We start from the raw sequence: 22,213 nt of genomic DNA on the forward strand, positions 1-22,213 counted from the left end.
AGTAAATAACAAGGGGGAAATCAAGTACTATAATCATTTCCCATCCCTCATAAATAAGGACTGACAATCTCCTACGATCTCAGTGTTGGTGGGAGAGGTAACATTCTTCAAACATCTCTCACTCTTAGGCAAGGAAACATTGCTTCTTATCTAGAAGACCCCATCATCATGGCTATTTTACCAAAACCAAAAGTACTTCACGGCTTCTCCACCCTACTTCTATGTCTGTAATCCCTCCTGGCCTCCAAAATTGCTATTAATTCTTTCTTTGCAGACCTGTTACTGCCATCTGCTGGAGCTGCCACTACTGCATCTTCTTTTGAGGAAAAAGTAGAATGTAATCACTTTTGTAGGGCTGCCTTCTGCCATACTGGGGATGGGGGTGAGGGTGATATCAATGTATTTTCAGGTTTATTTATTAATATTCAAGCCTACCACACCAGGCAGACATTTCAGGTGCTTTTTAATACCCTTTCCCATTTTACTGACCCCTTCCCTAGAACATCAAGTCTTCCACCCTTCTTCTTAAAATCCCTTGGTCATTGGAGCTGAGGTCACACAAATCAAGTTGAAGCTTCTATAAACATGAAAGAGGCATTCCGCAAACCGGAGGAGAAAGGCAGAGGTCATCAATCAGTCTACAAACTATTCAGGGTGTAATATGTGTCAGGCATAGTCCTAGGGACTGAGGATATACAAAGACAAAAATGAAATGGTCCCTGCCCTCGAGGAGTAAGTTAATGACTTTTGCCCTTCATTTCTACCCCTATTGTGAAGATCTGTCACCCTTACATGTGTATTTTAACATTGGATATAATACATGACTGGGCAAGCCTCATTACTTTAAACTCATTAATCAGGCTGATGTAACGTTAATGAGTTATGACTATTGACTGTTAGACCATAAATATCAGGGAATGGGGAACCAGCAACAGCCGGGTGCTTTATGGAGTTTCCTTATCAAAAATAAAATACTAATGCTACCTTAGATTTATAGAGCCATTCTTCCAAGGAGTTCAATGCTCTGCATATAGATTGTCTCATTTTGATCTTAAAATATACCAGTGAGGAGGAAGAGGGCAAATACTATTATCTTTATTTTACAGTTGGGGGAAAATGAGACACAGAAAGGTTAGGTCAGCACACAGAGACACACAGACTTCATAGAACTGAAGATCATCTTGTTTTTCTTTGTTTCATGTTACCTTGCCCTGGCCAAAGTATGATGAGGTGATGAGGCTTTTCTCAAATCATGCCTGTGGCTAATTCACTAATATATTCAGTATCCATTCAGTGTCTATTATATGAAATGCCTTATACTAGGCAATGAGGGTTATATGTAACTAAATAAGACATGGTCCCTGCCCTCAAGGAGCTTATAATCTAGTAAAGGAGATCATAGGATCATTGATATAGGTTTATAAAGGACCTAAGAAGTCATCTGGTCCAACCCCTTATTAATACAAAGAGAAGCTGAAGTATAGAAAAGTTAACTGACTTGTCAAAATCACACAGATATTAAATGGCAAAGTTGGGGTTCAAACCCAAGTTGTCTATCTACAAAATCATCTCTCTCTTTTTTTTTAAATTAGAATGTGTTCAGTACTGGACAGTGACACAAAATGATGTGAAATCATATGAAGAAGAGGTCATTTCAGTTGGAAAGATTAGGGAAAGTTTCCTTCCTCCCTTGGCATCAGAGACAAGATGATCATTTTCTTTTCAGAGATGTTGCTGGAGTTTCTGACCAGTTCAATTCAACAGACATTTATTAAGCATCTACTCTTTTCCAGAAACTGTGCTAGGTGCTAGAGATACAAAATGAAAGATGAAATAGTCCTTGCCCTCAAAGAGCTTACACTCTTCTAGGAGGAAACAACCCATTTGCAGACAAGTAGATACAAATTATATACAAAGTAAATGCAAAAAAAAAACTGGGTGGGAGGGTGGTTAGGGGAGGAGATTAATGATGGAAGGGCTGAATGGACTACTACCTTATGTACATAGTAGCACTTAAGCCAAACATTGAAGGAATTTAGTGAATCCAAAAACTGAAGGTGAAGAGGATAGCATTTCACATGTAAGCAAGACCCTGTATGAGGGAAGGGAGAGAAGAGGTAGAATATTGTATATAGGAAAGAACTAGCATGAGGGAGAGTAGTATGAAAAACATTCTAGAAATAGATTGGAGCCCGATAGAAAAGGACTTTAAATGCCCCCAAATGTAGTTAGTCTTTTACCCTAGAAGCGATGGGGAACTGCTGAAACTTCTCTATCAAGGAAGCAGTATGGTCAAACATGTGCTTTAGGAATGTCAATTTGGCAGCTGTAAGGAGGATGAATTGGAGAAGAGAGAAACCTGGATTCAGGGAGAGAGACCAGGAGGACACTGAGATATTTCAGGCCAGTCTAGAGGCTGTATGGATTGAGAGAATGGATGGCTGTGAGAGATTTGTGAAGGTAGGATTAAGATCTGGCAACTAATTGTATGGTGAAGTTGAGGGAGAAAATTGACTTCAGAAGGATGATTTCAGAGTAGCAAACCTGGGGGAGAGGAAGGATGGTAATGGATTCAACTTCAGATGGATGAGATGTGTGGGGAAATATAAGTTCTATTTTTAATAGGATCAGTTTGAGGTACCTATAGGACATCCTGATAGAGATAACCAGAAGACAGTTGGTGATGTAGGACTAGAGTTTAACATACAGATTAGCATTGGAGATACATACATAAACACACACACATACATACATATACACATACATGCACATTAGATAGAATGCTGGGTCTGGAGTCAGGAAAACTCATCCTCGTGAGTTCAAATACGGCCTTAAACACTTACTAGCTGTGTGACTTTGGACAAGCCATTTAACCCTGTTTGCCTCAATTTCCTCATCTGTAAAATGAGCTAGAAAAGAAAATGGCAAACTACTCCAGTATCTTTACCAAGAAAATCTATCTTGCCTTCTCTGCTTTCACTACCGTTGTCACAGTACAATCCTCTTTGTTGTTGTTGTTTGTTATTGTTTGTCCTTTGTTCTCAAAGAGGACCAAGGACATTAGGAGGTTGACATCTTAACTTACAAGTGAATTGGATTTAAATGAGGCAGAGCTGTGAAAAGTCATCAGCCTCACTCTATCCTCTAGAGTCATCAGAGTCACTACTGGTGATGCTCTGGATGCAATGGGAGACCTTGGCCTTTCAAGCAAAGGTCTTTTCTAGATCTCGCTTTGTCTGAGGCAACACCCATTCAGTGATTAAAGCCTAGGTTATTGTTGTTTATCCTTCATTCTCAAAGAGGACCATGGCATCAGGAAGGTGATGCCATGACTTGCAAGTGAATTGGATTTAAGTGAGGCAAGGCTGTGCAAAGTCACCAGCCTCACTTTCTCCTCCAGAACCTTCTGGGTCCAGTGGCAAGATATAGATCAGGATGACTGAAGATGGCCCTGGATGTAGTGGGAGAAAAAGTTAGGTAAGAATAGAGGCAAAATATGGCATAGTTTGCCTTCATAAAAGAATCAATATGAGAGTGGAAGACCCTCAGAGTTTCTAATCAGAACAGAAACAATTTCTATATGTACTCTATTTTGCCTGGACTACTCTAATAAAGTCCAAATAGCTCTATCCTGTCCCATCCATCCTTCATTTCCTTAACTTCCTTATTTTTATCTTGCATAGATCTGGTCATTTCAATCCTGGCACAAAAGTCTTCAGTAACTCACTATAGTCTACCAAGTAAAAGTCAGCCCTTTTTATCCTGCTTTAAAGCACCTCCACAATCTGGAAATTTCCTCCTTCTCCCCCACCTTTCTAGCTTTATCTCATCTTACTCTTCCTTGCACCCTATGGTCTAGTCAACCTAGACTAGTCTTCACCCTTTGAACATGACCTGTATTCTCTCATATTCTGTGCCTTTGTTCTCAGTGTTTACTTTTGACTAGAATGTACTTCCAATCTCTCCCACTCTGCTAAACTCCATCTTGTTCTTTGATATCTAATTTACATGCAATCTTTTCCCTGAAGCTTTCTCTAATCTCCACTTGCAGATCACAGGTAGGGTGTTGTTGTGTACACCTCTAAAGACTTCACATGTTATCTGGTGTATTACTGCAAACTCAGTGAGGAACAGGGAGCACGTGCCCCAGCACCTGGCTGGCATATTGTGTTTCACAGAGAGGGCTCTTAATAAATGGAATTGAATTGAAGTGGCATTTTGAGTTGGGGCTTGAAGAATACAATTTCAAGTGGAGGCTAATGTCTGCCCTGATTGGGTGTGAAAATAGAAAATACTGTATTCCAGGTGGGAAGACCAAACATTCATGCATGAAATGACTTAAACAATTATCTATCAACCAGTATAAACACAGTCTATGCTCAATATGGAAATGACTTTGAAACCATCAGACCAGCTCCAGGTCTGCCGATGAGAGGAGAATAAAAAGAACCTTTAATGTTTCACATTCATCAATCACCTTCTGGAAGATGGCCATACCCAAGTTTGCAGCATAGAGTTTAGCATAGATTACTGGATTCACACCCAATTTGGAGACTTATGGGCAAAGGCTGACAACCATATCCTTCCACCTCTGTATAGGAAGGTTTCTCAGTCAAGGAAGGCAAAGGAAAGGCAAAAAGGGAGAAGGTAATGGTTACTTCAAGCCATCTGCCTCTTTACCAACAAGTCCATTCAACCACAGCCTGCTTACAGACCTTAAGTGGTCTTGGGAGGGAGTATTACTAACCTGAGAGTCTAAAGTCCAAACCTTAGAAGTGAAGCCTCTTGGGATCATGGCTGATCAGGACATGAACTTTTCTCCCACTCAGGGGAGAGTGATCACACCCTATCCCCACCCTCTCAAAAATTCACTATCCATATTACTTTCCTTCACTACAATATTTGACTTTATTATGTCTAAATTTCATGCTTTCCTGGGGACTGTTTTTTTGGATTCATTATTTCCATAGAGATCCCATAAAAGCAGCAAGTCCAAGTGAGTTAATTCTGACAAAATTCCAGGGACAGAAAGGGGGAGGGCCAACTCCATCTTACAGACACTACAAGAAACCCAAGCCTCATAGAGGGTAAGTAATTTATCTCTTGTTACACAGTAAGACCAGGTTTGAGGGAAGATAAGAGTGATCTCTTCCCAGCTACATCCCTGGGGCTCCTATTTCTTCCCTAATGGCTGCCCAGGAAATAAACTCTGGGAAACATTTTCTCTAGGTTAGTGCTTTTGGTCACTTGGCAAGAGGGGATTACGGAAGAGGCCATTATAATGCCAATTGTGATGGAAATTTCTCTTGAAGAAAAGATTTGCAAGACTTTAGGGGCTTTCCAAAGAAAGTTTAATATGGAGCCCCTATTTGGAGAGGACAGAAGGGAGGCTTTTTAATCTAAATGACCTCCCTGTTGCACTTGAGAAACATTCCCTTCTATTTGGGCCTGTTATGTTTGAGGTTTGGCAATGAGGTGACATTTCCTTAAAAGGAAGCAAAAATACATATTTCTTTTGCTCTGGTCCAGGTAGCACATGCTCAGGGAGGAAATGAATGCCTTTGAATGGGGTGTTTGCCACTTTCAGTATAAATAATAATGATTTGTTTATGTCCTAACCTCTGCTTGGTGATTAATGAACAAAAATATATCTTCTGTGACTTGGAGAATGCTGGGTATTTTTATTGGCTCATGCTGAGAAAGGTGAACACAGAGGTAAAAAAAAGAGAGAAGCACTGTGACTCAGATGAAATGTGATTTTTGAACTCAATTAATCTTGAATATGGATGACCTAGTCCGTTCCTAAGGAGATATCAACTATTTAATTGGTATTTTTTCCTTGTTTGTTCCTTACTGTGAATCAAGACTTCTAGAAATTATGTTAACTTCTTGGTTCATGGTCTAGGAATAATTTACTCTTATTTGAACTTTGCTCATTAATACATTCATTGCAGATTACATGCACCCAGATTGATGCTTTAGACCAAAGCTGGATTAGAGCTAGGAAAATACTCAGTGATCTCTGGGGTAACCTCTGCTTTTTTCAGAGAATGAGAATAACTTCGCAACACATGAAACCTTTGTCTAATGGGCTGACATCATGAAAGTATGAAAGTCATCTGAGCTTGGTAGCAAGGTGGTATCGTTGATACCACTGTCCTCTTCTGTAGCCTTACCTAGTGGTTATTGTGTATGTGTGTGTGTACATACACATATATGTATTTATATGTATATTGTGCATATATATGTAATATATGTGGGGGGTATACACACATATGTGAAATTGATCTAAACTTGCTTCCTGGAGTAACCCAAGTTGGTTTTATATTCCCTTAAGAGAATGTAAACCCCTTGAGGGTAGGTACTGGTTTTGTTTTTTGGGTTTTTTTTTTTTATCTTCATATAACCAGAACCTAGCAAAGTATCTGACACATAGCTGACATTTAGTAAATGCTTGTGGATCAAATAATGTAACTAGAGAGGGAAGTTATACTGAAATAAATTGTTCCTACCCCAAAAGGAGTAGGGTGAAAGTCTAGTTTGATGGGAACCTGTTATCTGGCCATAAACATGCCTGAATGATTTCTCAGGAGACTGGGATGAATAAACATAGTGAGATCTGACGATATTCCAACATCACTCTTGACATAAACAGCAGTGAAGACTTTTCCATGTGATCTGGTGTCTTAGTACTTCCCCTTTGCTCCTTAGATGCAGCCAAATATGTCCCAGGAGTTATAAGTGCCCTGTATGCAACAGACCAGGAACCAGAGAAGGGATAGCAATAGGTCAGTGTGTGTATGGGGGAAACAGGCAAGATAGGGGAGGGGTGAAGTGCTTGGGAGGCAAATCATGATGCAAAATTTGGTGGGGCTTGAGCCTTGATCTGCTGTTTTTAGGTGCTATGTTGTCCCTCTCTGTTTAAAGATCCTTAGGGAAAAAGCATGAAACCCAGAATCAAAGGACCTGAATTTGCAGTCTGACCTTACCACTAGCAATTACTAGGTGGCTGGTGGCTAGTGCTGCTCCTGAAGCTCTGCAGTGATGGCCGTACTGAGAATCACACAGCTTTTAGACCATCTATGGACATTGATTTAACCACTGATGCTTCAAATGTGAGATTTTATCCACAGACCAAGGAGGAAGTATGGGACTGGAGAAATTAAGTCATATTAGTCTTTACATTCTCAGTATAAATCAAACCACAGGTCAGAAGAAAGTTGCAACTCAGTGGAAGGATGGCTCACTGGTTCTCCTTGGAGAAGTCTCTTAGGAGGGACATCTAGAGGCAATAAGGAACATTCTTTCAGGGGATATTTGGTAATCTAATGTTGCAGTGCTCATGATGAATATTTGCAAAATGGCCAGCCCTCTGGACCCTATAGTGAACCAGTTCAACTTTACATTATCCTTCACTCTTTTCATTTGTATAATTCCAAATGGCTGTACTATTTCACAATTACATCAACAAGAGTGGCCTGTCTTGCCCATACCTCCAACATCAACTGTTCCCATCTTTTGTCATTTTTGCTAATTTGCAGGACGTGAGGCAAAACCTCAGGATTATTTGATTTGCTTTTCTCTTATTATTAGTGATTTGTATCATTTTTTCATATGATTATTACTAGTCAGATGTTCTTTGCTGTTGTTATTTTTCTTTTGACTCACTCAAGAAAATAACAATTCTTTCAGTTGATGGAAAGCGTAAGTACCCCAATGGTAGGGGTTTTCCCATGTCAATGATTGTATAGTTTAGTATTAACTTTTATCTTCCCCATAATTAGTTTTCCCCCATTTTCCATGAAATCTCCTCCCTGGGTCCATGCCTTCCCACTCTTCTGGAGGTCAATTGCCCTCAGGAGGCCTGATTCTCCTTCTCCTGAGGCAGTGAAAGTGGTTACTCTAAGCACCAATTCATTGCAGGTCATACCCACTGTAAGGCCCCCATCTTACTCTGTAGAATATGTCCTATCACTCCCCAACACAGTTGAAATTGCTTTATCTCTCTCTCTTTTTTTTTTTTTTTTGGTCTTTTTGGATGGGGGAAGGCAGGGCAATTGGGGTTAAGTGACTTACCCAAGGTCACACAGTTGGTAAGGGTGTCAAGTGTCTGAGACCAGATTTGAACTCAGGTCCTCCTGACTCCAGAGCCAGTGCTCTATTCACTGTGCCACCTAGCTGCCCCTGCTTTATCTCTTGCACAAAATTTTGAAGAGATTTGAGAGGTTGTTAGAAACAGAGAAAATGTCTAGTCCTTCGTCTTGTTGGTCACATGACTTAAAAACGTCCTCTATTCTCAAAGCCCTTGCTTTTATTATCAATTCTCTCTACCCCTCTGCCTCCTAAAATTCTTTGTTTTCTTCAAAACTCAGTTCAAGAGTCACTTACTGTAATATGTTTCCTACATTTCCTCTTCCTCCTCCTTAGCTAATGCCTTCCTCTTCAACGTTATTTGATTTTTGTAGGTTTTGTATCCATATGTTGTCTCCCCCATTAGAATGTATGCTCTTAGAGGGCAGTGATTGTTCCATTTTTGTCTTCAAATCCCCAGGCATTAGCATAATACCTGGCACGTAGTATTAGATACTTAACGAATGATTATTGATTCATGTAGCACAGCCCCATAGACAAACTTCCCTTATTTCCCAATTGTATCTAATCACTTCTAGACACCTTGGGAACATCTAGACATTTTACTGTGTTTTGAAATAAGCTCTGCACACTTCTCCCATGCATCTGTCAAAATCACACAAAGGTCCTTGAAGGACCTAACAGTTAAGGGGATAACATTGTTTGAGGATTCTTTCATTATCAACATCACGAATGCATGCAATACACAGAGACACCTACTCTCCTGTGTCAATAGCTGTTGACTGAATGATAATTGTATATACATGATAATATATATATATCTGGTTCACAGAATACCATATGGTCTCCAAGTAAATATTTGAGATTGAGGATTACCCAAAGTACAATGGTGAGGTATGTGATAGGTGTGAACAGGTTGTAGCTTATTGCACATGAGGAATTGTTCTGGGAAGATAAAGAATATTATCAGAAAAACGTGCAACTAGAGGGAGAAGGCACATACGAACAAAGAGGGATAAGCAAAATATATGAACAGGTAGTTTTCAGAAAAAGAAATCAAAGCCATCAATAGTTATATGAAAACGTGTTCTAAATCACTAATAATTAGAGAAATGAAAATCAAAACAATTTTGAGATACCACCTCATACCTATCAGATATGGCTAACATGACAGAAAAAGACAATGACAAATACTGGAGGGAGTGTGGGAATATAATGACATTAATACATTGTTGATAGAGTCATATAGTTGACATAGCTAATAAGTGACAGGGTCGGGACTTCAAATCACATCTTCTCAATTTAAGTCTGGTTCTCTTCCCACCATACCTTAATGTTGGATGCAGCTCTAATGCCGATACCCTCTTGGTTCAAGTTTAATAATGGGATGAAATGAGACACGCAAAAGTCATTGAACAGTTAAGAAAAGGAGTCCCATTTTGCCCTAACACAGCAAGAATGTGCAACAAGATCACAATAACACTTGGGTTTTCTGGATGTAGCCTCCATCATTTCCATAGGGAAATGCATCTGGTCATTAGGTCAGGGTAAGGAGAAGGACATGGTGAGTCATAAAGTCTTCAGAAATCCATCAAATCTGAGGGAAACTAAGGCTCAGACTTTATAATGCCTTTAGGTGATGATGAAGCTTCACTCTCAAGAAACTAGGCCCAATTAACTCCTGGAGACAGTCTTGTGTCCTTTTAGGTAAAGATGATCCATGTCGAAGGAAGGAAGGAGGAGAGGAGTAAACTTACTCTGAGTTGTGGGTGAAGGGAAAAGTGGGAATATGCCAGTAAATATTATTCCTATCACAACCTTGCTGCCTCTCTTATTGTTACAAGTTGTCGTCCTATGGATCATCATAATCATCCCCATTTGCTACTCCTGTCTAGTTAGGGCTGAACTTCTGGGAGCAGATGATGTGCTGACTGAATACATGGGGGAAATCATATGCAGACCTCCAGATCTCAACCGCTTACCTACTCCCAAGGAGAGTCATGATTGCCCTCATGGAAAGTGCCTACCTATTCTTAGATGGCCCACATTCTACTTGAACTAGGACCCTTGGCTGTGAGGAGCATTTCCTTTCTCTTTTTTCCCTAACGTTCTGTTGATGCTTTTTTTTTTTAACATTCTTAAAATAATTTATTTTTTCCTAATTACACATGAAGACAATTTTTAGCGTTCATTTTTACAAGATTTTGAGCTCCAAATTTTTCTCTCCTCCCTTCTTCCCAAAATGGTAAGCAATGTAAAACATATTTCCATGTTAGTCACAGCTGTGAAAGAAGAAACAGAAGAAAAGGAAAAAAATAAAATCAAACTAGTATGCTTCCATCTACATTCAGAGACCATCAGTTCTTTGCATGTGGATGGTGTTTTCCATCACGAGTCCTTTGGAATTGTCTTAGATCATTGCATTGCTGAGAAGAACTGAGTCATTCACAATTGATCATCACACAATGTTGCTGTTATTATGTATGGTTATGTACGGTGTTTTCCTGGTTGAGCTCATTTACTTTGATGCTTTTAAAAAAAAATACTGTCACTTCCAAGTAATTTCCCCCACATAGACCTTTCCTTCCCTTGTAATAGAGAAAAACAGCCAAGCCAAACAAAATCTCATTGAGAAAGTATTTAGCAGTATATATCCTTTTCCATACCTGTAGTCCACCACCTCCCTTCTGAGGAAGGTTCTACAGGAACCAAGATTGGTCATTGTGTTTAATTGGAATTCTGATATTTTCTCATGCTCTTTTAATTTACATTATTGTGGTCATTCTGTAAATTGTTCTCACTCTGCATCATTTCCTACAAGTCTTCCCAATTTTCTCTGACTTCTTACCCCATAATAATATGAATGTAATGGAATACTATTATATAGTGAGTACAGTTTACCCACTTATTTCCAGTGTTTTTGCTTAACGCAAAAATTACTATTGTGAATATTTTACCCTTTGACATATATGGGATCCTTTTTTCTGCCTCTGACCTCCTTGGTCTACAATTACTTTTCTTTTTCTGAAGTAAATTGTTAAAACAACAACAACAAAATATCTCACACCTTCGGAAGAATTAGCTCCAATTTTAATACAAGATCAGAGTGAATCTGGGAGTAACCTGCTTTAGCTAAAGTAGACATGAGTCTCTCACTTACTAGGGGCTGTCATCAAAATTAAGAGGCACATTTGGTCTCCTAGGTGACTGCAAGAATGTATTTCCCTTGTCTATTTTCCTTTGTGGAGGTATCACATAAAATATACAGGAGGTGCTGCAGTGATGGGTGGAGATCGGTGGTGTTAATATTCATGTTGTGGCACTTGGGACCATAACAGCATCTCAGAACCCCACCTTGGCAGAGGTTCCCATTATACAGAAATATGTCCTTGGCTTTTGCTCTGTTTAAAAAAAAAGAAACAAAATCTCCAGCAGAAATCCAATTGATCTTTCGGTTGGAAAGTCAAAGGGCCATTGTCAGCATTGTCCCATATGGCCCTGGGAGAAGAAATAAGCCTTTTATTAAGAAGTATTCTTCTCCAAAGGGAGAGATAATGTAACACGGTGAAAGTATGTGTGGCTCTAACTCATCCATTAGACTGACTAGAATCACAAAATGATAGGGAAGGGAATAAATATTTATTTAAGCACTTTCTGAGGCAGTTATTAAACCTACTGAGTCATCTAGGTTGCACAATGGTTAGAGTTCTGGGCATGGAATCAGGAAGACCTTAGTTCAAATCCAGCCTCAGATACTTACTAGCTATATGACCCTGGGCTAGTCACTTAAACTTTGCCTACCTCAGTTTCCTGAACTGTAAAATGAGGATAATAATAGCATCTACTTTCCAGGGTTGTTGCAAGGATCATATGATATAGTTGTAAAATGCTTGGCCCAGGGTACACAGTAGGTGCTTAATAAATTCTTACTCCTTCCCCCCATACTATATGTTAGGCACTGGGCTAAGCACTTTATAAATATTATCTCATTTGATGTTAGTACTGGAATGGACTTTAAAGAAAATCTAGTCCACTGTTATAGTAATGGCAATTAAAGATTCCCCTGTATTGGCTTGGTTTTCAAACTGATTGTGTTAAAACCCAGAGCTTGTTAATCCCACCTGTGGGATGGACTTGTTGATGTGAAAAGAGAGTCCTGAACTGGGAGGAGCTGGTGACGTAGATTTGGAGAGACAAGAGAGAGGCAGAAGAACTTTTTTGGAAGCAGCACCTCGTGGAGGCAGAGAGAGAGACTGAGAGAATTGCTGAGTGCCGCTTTGAATTGCCCTGGACTTTTGAGACCTGCCCCCTGAGCTGCCAAGGACTGAGGAGACATGGCTGTTTTGCTGGTACTTTGTCTGTCTGTTTTGATGTTCTTTTGCCAGATTTGTCCACTGGTGAAAGACAGTCCTGTTGTTGAAGAAGTCCTGGAACCTGGCTTTTGGTTAAGAAGCCCTGAGACTGTCCTGCAGACAGAGAGTGAATACTGTCCACTGAGGAAGGACAGTGCTGTTGTTGCAGGGGTCTGGAGACTGTCCTGCAGACAGAGTGAATACTGTCTACTGGTGAAGGACAGTGCTGTTGTTGCAGGGGTCTGGGAACCTTTCTGTTGGTTCAGAAGCCCTGAAGAAGGATTTTCTTGTTGTATGTTTACAGAAATCCTGGGAGAGGGTTTTGCTAACGTTTTCAGGGGTTCTAGGACTGTTCTACAGACAGAGGATGAATTAGTGAAGAGACTGGCAATGTATCTTGTGGCCTTGCTAAGCCTTGTCTCCCCAGGAACTAAGATTGCTGAGAACTTGCCTCGTGTCAAGAAGAAGAAAAGACCTCCATTTGGGTATTAAGTGCTGAGCTTAAACTTGATGTAACTCTAGGGTAGATTCAATTGTGATCCAGGGGTGGGGAACTTTTGACCTTTTTGTATTCTATGGTTGAGCAAATGAATGTATTTTACTTATGTTTGGAAACTAATCTCCATTTGAGAAGAGGGGCTTTGTGGTGGACTAAATGAAGGTACAGCCTAGGGGTGGAGAAGTATTTAGAACGGGGACTTTGTAATTGATTGAATGATTGGAAGGTCCTGGGGTGGGGTAGTACTTGGAGATTATTTAATCACACTTAGTAAATGCTGTATTTTGAATGATGTCATGTTTTGACCTTCTCTGTTCTTGGTTTGTCACTGAATAAAATGGAGAGCACCTATGCTGGTATTCTGAACCTTGGGAAGTTGCCTTTCCTTGGCATTACATTACGTCCACTCATCCTACTCCCATTTTACAGATGAGGAAATTGGCACTCAGAGAGAGGAAGTGGTTTGCCTGAGGTTGTCTAGTGAGCTAATCAGTGGCAGAGCTGAGACTTGGACCAAGGCTTCCCAACTCTCCCTCTGGGGTTCTGTCCCACTATTGTTTTGGCTAGTCCTGTGATTTCACCAACATAAGGAAATCCCAGTGGAGTAAGTCCCTCTACCAACATAGATGAACTCTTTTATAACTTGTTCTCTTGGTGAGTTGCCTGTGGGAACTGAGCAATTAAGTGACTTGTCCAAGGTCACGTAGCTAGACTGAATTAGAAGTGAGACCTGAACCCTGATTGTTCTGACCTTGAGGTCAGCCTTCCATCCACTCTGACATATTGCCTCTCTTTATTCTCTATCATGTTGTACTAGGTTAGATGAAAATTTCCTGAAGCATTTGAGGATCCCTTCTTCCTTTCTTTCTTTCTTTCTTTCTTTTTTTTTTTTTTTTTGCTTTTTGGAGGGGGGAAGGTAGGGCAATTGGGGTTAAGTGACTTGCCCAAGGTCACATGGCTAGTTTTTGTGTTAAGTGTCTGAGGCTGGATTTGAACTCAGGTCCTCCTGACTCCAGGGCCAGTGCTCTATTCATTGCACCACCTAGCCACCCCCTGGATCTCTTCTTTCAATGTGTTTCCATGTGATGTGGCACCTTCCTGTATAAGCTAGCACATGAAAACCCTCCAATCTCTCTCCACAGTGTTTGTAAAAAAAAAAAAAAGTAGTACATTTCAAGTAAAAATACTGATATAAAGATATAGACAAAAACAAAAGAGATGCCCCCATGTCTATTAATATGAGTGTTCTCTGCTGTAGTGAAACCTCATAGAGCTTACCTAAGCACCATTGGGCTGATCCCAAGTCACAGCCCATTATAAAAAGCCAATGACTTGTTGGTTCATTTCCCACCATTTTTGTAGGTGAGCCTCAAGCATCCTCGCTGCACTGTTACCACGTATCTCACTCGTGTCAATGTCTGTTGCTGTTGGTCAGTTCTTTCAGCCACATCCAGTTCTTCACGACCGTTTTCTTGGCAGAGTTACTGGAACAGTTTGCCATTTCCTTCTCTAGCTCATTTTACAGATGAGGAAACTGAGGCAAACACGTGTGCCTAGGGCCACACATCTGGTCAGGTCTGAACTCAGGAAGATGAGCCTTTTCCTGACTCCAGGCCCACTACTCTATCTACTGTGCCATCTAACTTCTCCATCTGGTTCCCTGTCTGATGCCCTGCCCCATTTCATCCCTGTATGTGAGTCTATGTACTTTGTCCATGGCTTTGGGTTTAAACAACCAGCCCTGGATAAAATTCTTTTATATTTATTCTTGGACATAGTTTCCTTGAAGATCCCACAAAGATGGCTTGAAAACCAATTTTGTATATTGTCTTATTAAGGATGCCACCTACTTAGGGAGGTTTAATTATCTGTTTAAGGATAGTGCTTGAAATGTTAACTATGTACACTGAGACTACATATAACCTAGACTACCTGAGGACTAAGGAGGAGGTATACTGCAATTCTGCAATAAATAGATAAACTATTTTATAATAGTTTATATATAATATTATGTAACATATAATATAAGATATAAATTATATAATATAATATATAAACTAACTACAAATATAAATAAGGGGTGGTTATAGTAACAAGATTGTTAGCCTTTCATGAAATAATAGAATCAAATTTCACGATGCCACCTGGCTAACCACAGTAGCAGCACAGAAAGCTTGAAAACCTCTTCTCTTGGTGAAAATGTCTCCCTCATTGGTATCTCCAGCTCTGACCTCTCTCTGGGCTCTAGACACACATTTTCAACTGCCTTGTAGGTATTATCTCCACCTCAAACTTAGACTCAGAACTCTGAAACCTGCTCCTTCTCCCAACTTCCCTCTTTCTGTTGCTGTGCCTGGTTTGTTGACCAGGCTAATGATCTTGGTGTTGCCTTTGACTCTTTTATGACCCTTAGCACTCTGTGTATGATTAATAGCCTTCACTTCTGCCATGATACACAAGTTGGAGCACCTAGGTTCAAGTTCTGGTTCTGGCATTGGTTTCCTGTGACCTTGGACAAATCACTTAAACCTCTCAGAGTTTCCCTGGCTTTAATGTCCTTACTCTTCTCTAACTTATCTCAAGCACATTACCAGATCTACCTTCCCAAAGCACAGCTTGTTCAAATTCATACAAGCAGAAAGTAGGTAGCTTCACCCCAGAGCTGGAATTGGAACCCAGGTCCTTTGAAAAAACAAAGCAGTCCTCTCTATTGTTCAAAGCTTCCTTTTTAGTCTTATCTTCTGCTATAACTCTGTATGTACTCTCTTCAGTCAAATTGGATTCCTTACAATCTGCCAAACACACAAACAATTCCTGTTCCATCAATAGTCGTCAATAGGCATTTATTAAGCTCCTACTATGTGCCAAAAAAGAAAGAGGCTCCTTGCCCTCAAGGAACTAACAATCTAATGGGGGAAAACAACATGTAAAACAAAGCTGAAGAATTGAGGGAAAAGATGTACCTGGAGAGGGGGAAGATTGGATAAGTACAAAAGAAGGTAGACAGGTGGGAAATGGAGACTTGGAACTAACATGGGGCCAACGATGTTTTCCCCTAGGTGCTAACATCAGCAATGGGAATTGCTTCTTCTTGCGGTGAATGCCATTCCTAAACCCTGTCTTGTGATCCTCCATCAGACCACCCTTATTTCTGGCCCCCATTCCAAAGGTCTCATCTCCATCATGCCTTCTTCCAAGGTCTATTTTCCCTGCCCTCCCCCATAGTCTGTCTGTATCTAAACTGGATTGTCCTTTCCACCACTGCCACCACCCCTTGCCCACAACTGTTTTTGCCCCATGTGAAAAAATTCCTAGTTATGGCTTTGCTAATAATTATTGTCACAACTGACATTCATAGATTGCCTTAAGGTTCACAGGATCCCTTTACCTAGAATGCCCTCACTGTACATCTTCACTTGTCAAAAAAAAAGATAGTTATCTTTTGAAGCCCAACTCAGATATCACTTCTTTCATTTAACCTTCAGTGAGACCTTCAGCCCGTTGGGATCCTTCCTTTCTATGGACCTCCATATTACGTTATTTTCCTTCTATTTTGTCATTCATCGTATTCTTCTTGGATTTCACTTGTGCCCTTATTTTATCCTTCTCCTTCTCCCCCAGCTAGATTGTAAGCTCCTTGAGGCCAGGGACACTGTCATCTCTGCATGCCATGTATTGCCTAGCACAGAGCCTTGTAAGCAATAGGCATTCAGAAACTTTGTTGAATTGAACATTTAAAAAAAATAAACAAAATAGCCAGATAAAAATGTATTTTTAAGATGACTCTACTTGGGAATCAGATTAATAAAGCAAGGGTGAAAAATGTTGTTTTCTGAAGGATTCTGGGCTTCATGGTTAACAGGGCTGAGTGCTGCTGCCCAGAACCTGAGTCTGACAGATGGTTTCTGGAAAAGCTTTGTAATGTGCTCATCTCCAAAGACTACTTCAGATTGCTTTCAAGAAGCCCAGTCCTTGAAGTAGTGAAGAAATATTTGCTTAAGTTCACGAATGAAGACATGAGTGGTCATTGGTCTAGAATCCTTTAAATAAAATTTGAACAGAAGGAGGAATGATGGCATGGCAAGGAGAACCATTTGGTTTCCAGGGATCTCTGGGAAAGCACTGATAGAGAAAGGGACTGGCTCAATGTTTAGAGTTTGGATTTTTGCTATCTTCATTACAGAAAGTAGTTTTGCATTTGATGCATTTGATTTGGTTTTTAAGAGATCAGTGTTACAAGGAAGAAAATGTTCTGTGGGAGCAAGTGTCACTGAAATAATAAAAAACTACCACAGTGGAACCCAGCTTAGCAAGGCAAAATCTTGACTAAAAATATCAGCCTGACCCTGATTGCTGAAATCCATAGAGCATTCTCCTGACTGTAGAGCTCTAGAGAGACTTTTTCACAATCCCCGAGCTCAAAAACCCAAAAGGATGATCTTTTTCAAAGTACTCTTATTAGCAAGGTTGTACAGCCATCCCAGTGGGAAAAGATACCAGTTCTCCAAAAATAATAACAATTGACATTTATTTAGCATTTTACTCAATTCAATCAACAACAAGCATTTAAAAACTTACATGGGGCCAGGCATTTGCTAGGTGCTGGTGTTACAAAGACAAATACAAACCAGTTCCTGCCCTCCAGGAGCTTATATTTTATCTGCAGAAACTACATGTACACATACATAAAGACTAGGTAGTTAGGGAGGGGGGGAAAGGAGAGGTGGGAGTGTAATGAGAATGGGAATTTGAAGATGTTCTCTGCCCCTTAATAGGCTGAATGTAATCACATGGAACCTGTGGTGGGAGGAGTTTGCTGAATGGGTGGAGCGGGAAGGGTGGAGCAGAGACCAAAGGAAGCTGAGAGTCAGAGAAGTTAGAGCTGGAGGACAGAGAGGATGCAGGCAAGCAGACAGCTAGTATTGTGAGTGTTCGTTTGTGGGAAGGCTTTGGGATGGTGTTGCTTCCTGTGGTGATAAGGTATATTAACTTCTTTGTTGCTATGATGGATTTGGTTTTCTGGTGTTGGAATCTGGCTTTCTGGTGTTGGGATTTGGCTTTCTGGTGTTTGAATAAATGTTTTACTTCTGTCTTCTATATGGAGAGTCTGTTATATTTTGCAATTCAGAACTATGCCATCATTTTCATAGTCGCCTTCAGTGCTGTGAATATTGCCTTGGAGATACAGCAGGTAGGAGCTGGAGGTAATAAGACAGAAAGAGGTAGCATTTGAGCTGAACTTTGAAGGAAACTAAGAATTCTAAAAGATGGAGGGGGGCTGCAGGGAGAAGATAGAATGTCATGTATGGGGAACAGCAAGATAGTCATTGGGACTATACCAGAGTCTGTGAAAGAGAGTAATGAATGATAAACCTAGAAATAACCAATCCAATAAACATTCATAAAATGCTACTATGTACAAGGTACATAATCTTTGGGGGTACAAAGAGAAAAATGAAATAGATCTTGCCTTCAGAGATCTTGTATTCCACTGGAGATATGAGATAGTCAAATTTAAAGTCTATACAAATAGAAAATGGTTTCAAGCATAGTAGCATCAAGTGGGACTATGAGGACATGCCTTATGTGGCTCTCCCCTGTAATGTGCTCTGAAGGAAGGCCATGATTCTCAAAGGCAGAAGCAAGGGAGGGAGCATATTCAAGACAAGGCACTATCTTTGCAAAGTCCGGAGGTAGGAGTTGGCAGGTCATGTATGGGGAAAAGCTAATAAGGCAATTTAACCAGAACAAAGAGCATGTGAAGGGGAATAATATGAAATGACTGAAAAGGGAACTGGAATCTAGATTGAAGAGGACTTTAAAAGCCTGTTACTTAAATTAGCTCTTATAAACTTTATTTTACAGATAAGGCAACTGAGTGACAAAACAGTTTAATAGTTTGCCTGTGTCATGAAACATAGTAAGAGGCAGAGGTAGGATTTTGGCCTAGCTGTTTTGAATCCAGAGTCAGAGCTTTTCCCAATGGCTGCCCATTTTGATTTGCTCCCCTTGGCTTCTATCTCCAGTACTTCATAACTATAAAGCCCTTAAGTAGTCTGATGAAATGAATTTGCTTCCAAGTTTTCATTCTTATGCTAGAGCTTTCAATTCAGTGAGCACTCAGAACGTAAAAATAGAATTTAATTTGTCTTAGAATTTTTGCACCATTTTTTTTTCTTTTCCGAGCATGGATGTTTGAAGTGAAACTCTTGAAAATATAATGTATTCTACTCAGATGTTCAGATAAGAGGCACAGAGAGAAACCCAGGTTTCAAAAACGGATTCCTACCTCAATTGTGTCTTCACATCTTTAGTCAAGAGTTCTGTGCCCTCTATAGGCACCAAGGGTCATTGGCTAACCAGTCATACATGACCCGTTGAGACTGATAGCCTGTATAAAATGACAGTACAATCATGTGTGACCCTCACTGTGATTCCTTGATACTTGAATCCTTTCTTTCTGAAAAATACTTGCAGCAATTTTTTTTTAACCTGGAAACTCTAGATTTGGGGTATGATACTCCTGGGTAATTTCAATTTGGGATTTCTTTCAGGAAATTGCTAGTAGATTCTTTTTGTTTTCACTTTGCCTTCTGGTTTTAATAAATCTGGCTAGTTTTCATTTATTATTTTTGTTTGGTTATGCTTTCCAGAGACCCCAACAATTCTTAAGTAATCTCTCTTTGGGGCGGCTAGGTGGCGCAGTGAATAAAGAACCAGTCCTCAAGTCAGGAGGACTCAATTCCGGCCTCAGACATCTCAGACATTTGACACACTTACTAGCCATTTGACTTTGGGCAAGTCACTTAACCCCAATTGCCCTCCAAAAAAAAAGCAAAAAAAAAATCTCTCTTCAACCTCTTTTCCCTAGTCTTCTATTTTCCCAATCTTTTGATTTGTTTTAATATTTCTTGTTATTTCTAGGAATCATTGGGTTCTGTATGTACCATTCTCATTTTTAGGAGTTCTATTATGTGGTTAAGATTTTTGACTTTCTATTTTAAATTCTTCTTCTAATTTTCCCCTATAGAGCTCTTATTTCACTTATTTCATTTTATTTTAACCTCTTGCTTCATTTCTTCCAGGCATTGTTGGAATCCTGGGAGTAAAACCATTTTTTTTTCTGAGATTCTGCTTTTCTTTGTTTTGTTACTCCCTATTGTGGGTTAACCTCATCCATATATCTTGATCCATAGTATTTCTTCACTGTATTTAATGTTTTCTTCTGTTTACTTGACCTCTCAGTCCCTGATTTGATACTTTGTGTCCAGGCCAGAATCTATAGCTTCCCTGACTCTTAGATGGGGTGGTAGTTCCTGTTTGGTCATGATTTCAATTTCCCAGACTTCTACTTCATGTTTCCACCTTTCCTTGATATCTGTGCTCAGAATATTACAGTCTTTAGGCCCTCCTGGAACATTTTATGTCAGAGTGCTGTTGCCTTCTGGTACCCTCAGATAGAATCTTTAGTCAAAGTGCTGGTAAACTTCCAGAGTATTTACTTGAGCTCAAGCTGGTTTCCCTGATAGGCCTTCTCTCCCATTCCTGCAGGCTTCTGGAGTCTTTTATGTAGTCTTGTGATAGACGAAGAAATTTACTGTTTATTTCTGGTGTTTTTGATCGTTACTCAAATTGGTGTCCTTTTTAGATCTTTGCTGGAGTTTATGTGGGAAATCTGGACTTCTTTATGATCTTCATTCATGTTGCTGTTTTAAAAGAAAGTCTGGTGATTTAATATTTGTGGCAAATGTTTGAACAAGTTAGACTCTTGTAAATAATGCACATTTATGTTGTTCAGGGCCCTGGGGTCCATGAACTCCTTCCTCACTGAATTGATGACTATATTTCTTTTTTTTTTCTTTTTGGAGGGGGGAAGGTAGGGCAATTGGGGTTAAGTGACTTACCCAAGGTCACATGGCTAGTTTTTTGTATTAAGTGTCTGAAGTCAGATTTAAACCCAGGTCCTCCTGACTCCAGGGCCAATGCTCTATTCATTGCACCACCTAGCTGCCCCAACTATATTTCAAAATAATTGATTTCCTTTGTAACCCTATGCATTTAATTTTATACTTCCTTTAAAAACATTGTTCTGATAAGGAGTCCAGAGGTTTCATCAAACCCATCAAAGGGAAGGATCCATGATACAAAAAGTTTAAGAACCTCTGAACTAAACCAACCTCCTCACTCAACAGATAAGGAAAATGAGGCCCAGAAGGGTTCAATCATTTCAGGTCCCTTTTTGACCCATAAAGGAATCACAGAATCTAAGTGAGGAGACCTTCTTAGTCATCTTGTCCAACCAATACCTGAGTGAAAATCCACTCTACACTGTCCCCAATAAGTGGTCATCTCCCCATTGCTGGGTGAGCCCTAGTAATGGAGAATCAACTACCTTGAAGGGGGCCTGCTCCACTTTGGATCAGCTCCTATTTTGGGGAAGTTTTTCCTGATATCAAGCCCAAATCTCAGTCATTCTAACTTCTACCCATTGTTCCTAGTTCTGCCTTTTAGGATCAAGCAGAACAAATGTCTCTTCTGTGCCTCAATTCTTCAATATTGAGGGCAGTTCTGATGTGCCCCCTAAGTTATCTTTTCTACAGGAAAAGCATCCCCAGGTCCTCCAGTGGACTGATATTTGTTAGCTGGAACCAGAGTTCCAATCCTGCCTCTGAAAGTTAGTGGTTATGTGAACAAGGACAAGTGACTTCATCCGAGTCACCTGCACACTTAGGATAATAACAACTGTGGGAAAGCATATCTTGCAGGGTGCTTGAGAGTCTCAGATGCTTGGAAAACCTTAAAGTATAATACAAACGTCTTCGTCTTCATCGATCGCTGTCATTGTCTATTCCCTTAAGGTAAAGCCTCAGCCTGCTTTTCCTCCTCAGGACAACATTCTTTCTGAAATGTGATACCTAGGAATGAACATCCTATTTCACATGTGGTCTGACCAGGGCACAGTCCTCCAGGGCCTTCACTTCACTCATCCTCGACACTGAGGCTCTCCACCTGTAATATAAGGTCTCTTACACAGCTTTGCCTGCCCCAGTATACTGTTTGCTGTATTCCTATCAAGGATACAGTTCTTTGATTTTCTTGACCTTTTGTTCTTCCAGATTGTTACTATTTTTTCCTAATTCAGGAAACTAATTTTTTTGGTAATTTAATTGGGATGGTGCTGGATATATAGTTTAGGTAAAATGATCATTTTTATTACATTAGTCCTGCCTATCCATGAACAAATAATATTTCTCCAATTATTTAAATCTGA

At 40.0% G+C, this 22,213-nt stretch overlaps 1 long non-coding RNA gene across 3 annotated transcripts in view; it reads left to right on the forward strand.

Annotated features, from left to right (window-relative positions):
• The first annotated feature begins 12,358 nt into the window (after positions 1 to 12,358).
• Positions 12,359 to 22,213, forward strand: part of LOC138160090 (uncharacterized) — an 811,791-nt gene continuing 801,936 nt past the window's right edge. For all 3 annotated transcript variants that reach the window (XR_011168069.1, XR_011168071.1, XR_011168070.1), the window contains exon 1: positions 12,359 to 12,440. This is a non-coding gene — a long non-coding RNA (uncharacterized lncRNA). The remainder of the gene's footprint in view (positions 12,441 to 22,213) is intronic.

Source organism: Petaurus breviceps, unplaced genomic scaffold, assembly GCF_028583685.1.
Source record: "Petaurus breviceps papuanus isolate PSGF00001 unplaced genomic scaffold, PetGlider_PUasm1.0 179, whole genome shotgun sequence".
Classification (NCBI taxonomy): domain Eukaryota; kingdom Metazoa; phylum Chordata; class Mammalia; order Diprotodontia; family Petauridae; genus Petaurus; species Petaurus breviceps.